Genomic DNA, 2337 nt, shown 5'->3' with positions numbered 1-2337 from the left:
ATTATCCTGAAACCAACATGAGAGAAACATTACAATAAAAGGAAACAACCAATCAAAATGTATCTTGAACACATATGTGAAATTTTTAAGTAAAATTGCAACAAATGAATCCAGCAATATATTAAAGAAAGACAATACACAATGTACCAATGGAGTTTATCCCAGGAATGCAAAGTTATCTCACTATTTGAAAACCAATTAGGTGAATTCACCATAGTAACAAACTGAAAAAGAAAGACTGCATCATCCTCTCAGTACATTCAGGAAAAAGTATTTGACACAATTCAGTATCCACAACTGATTAAAAACTCTCAGCAAACTAGAAGTAGACGGTAACTTGCTACTAAGAATCTAAGAATATAAAATTTCTAGAAGAAAATATGGAAGAAAATTATTGTAACCTTGGATTAGGCTAAGATTTCTCAGATACAGTAACATCATCATGATCCACAAAGGAACACATTGATAAATAGGACTTCATTAAAACTGTAAACCTCTGCTTTTTTATAAACAGTATTAGGAAGAATTAAAAGATAAACCACAGTCTGGGAGAAAATATTTTCAAAGCCTATGTCTGATAAAGGACTTTCTCTAGATGTATAAAGAACTCTCAAAACCCAATAGTAAGAAAACAATCCAATTAAAAATGGACAAAAGAGGCCGGGCACAGTGGGTGGCTCACACCTGTAATTCCAGGATTTTGGGAGGCAGAGGTGGGTGGATCACCTGAGGTCAGGAGTTGGAGATCAGCCTGGCCAACATGACGAAACTCCGTCTCTACTAAAAATACAAAAAGTTAGCCAGGCGTGATGGTGGGCGCATATAATCCCAGCTACTCGGGAGGCTGAGGCTGGATAATCGCTTAAACCCTGGAGGCGGAGGTTGCAGTGAGCCGAGATTGTGCCACTGCACTCCACTGGGTGACAGAGCAAGACCTTGTTTCAAAAATAAAAAAATTTTTTAAAAAAAGGACAAAAGGACAGATAGCAAATAATCACACAAAAAGATGCTTGATGTTACTGGTGATTTGTGAAATGCAAATGCAAATTACAGTGAAATATCACTAAACACTTAATAAAATAGCTAAATAGCTATAATTGAAAAAAAAAAAAAAAAGAAAGAAAACCTGATAATGCCACGTGTTGCTGACACTATGGAGGACTTAGAACTCTCATATACCAGTGGTGCTAAAGTAATATGGTACAACCACTCTGCAAGACAGTGTAGCAATTTTATTAAAAGTTAAACATACAACTACTGTATTTATTAAGATAAAAGAAAGCATATATCCATCCCAGTAATTGTACACAAATGTTCATAGCACCTTATTTTCTGTAATAGCCCCAAACTGGAAACAACCCACTTATTTATCAACAGATGAATATATAAACACACTATTAGAATATTCAGACAATGTAAATACTAATAAAAATGAATGAACTATTGATACAGCAATATGGATGGATCTCAAAATAATTCTACTGAGGACAAGAATCCAGTCAAAAAAGAAAGCATGCAATAATTAGGATTACAAAAGGGCGGAAGTAAACTTTTGGGAGAGATGGATATGTTCATGATTTTTATTGTGGCTGCTGTTTTACAGTTGTATACACATGTTAATATGTATCAAAGTGGATACTAAATATGTGCAGCTTATTGAGTAATTATTGAGCAATTATGCCTTAATACATCTGCTAAAAAAATCTGGCAGACGTTTACCCAGAATATACAAGGAGCTCTCACACCTCAATAAGAACACAAAATTTGGCAAAATATTTAAATAGACATTCCACCAAAGAAGATACTCTGAATCATCCATAACCATACTATAATGATTAAAATTACAAAAACTGATACAACTCAAACTCTCATGCGTTGTTGGTGGAAATGGAAAATGGTGCATCTACTCTGGAAAACAGTTTTGAACTTGCTTATAAAGATAAATCCACACTTAATCAAACATAACCATGCAACCCAGCAATTCCACTTCTAGGTGTTTCCCTAAGAGAAATGATAACATACGTCCACAAAAAGCCTTGTCCATGAATGCTTATGGCGGCATTGTTCATGGTCACCAAAAACTCAAAACATCTCAAATGTTCATTAACTTGCAAATGGATAAACAAATTGTGTTCTCTGTGTACAATGAAATATTATTTAGCAACAAAAAGGAAGGAACTACTGAACCTCAACAGAAGTAGGAACTACAGCTCAGATATGAATATCAAAAACATGCTATGGTAAAGAAGCCAAAAGTGAAAAGACTAATAATATATTTATATGAAATCCTAGAAAAAGCAAAACTATAGTGCAGAAAGCACAGTAGTTGCCTGAGGC

The 2337-nt window shown here is 34.4% G+C and overlaps 1 pseudogene; it reads left to right on the top strand.

Annotated features, from left to right (window-relative positions):
• Positions 1 to 2337, top strand: part of LOC105533750 — a 136287-nt pseudogene that overhangs the window by 132674 nt on the left and 1276 nt on the right.

Source organism: Mandrillus leucophaeus, unplaced genomic scaffold (genome assembly GCF_000951045.1).
Source record: "Mandrillus leucophaeus isolate KB7577 unplaced genomic scaffold, Mleu.le_1.0 Scaffold128, whole genome shotgun sequence".
NCBI lineage: Eukaryota > Metazoa > Chordata > Mammalia > Primates > Cercopithecidae > Mandrillus > Mandrillus leucophaeus.
Note: the sequence above shows the minus strand (reverse complement) of the source record. Positions and strands in the feature narration are given on the sequence as shown.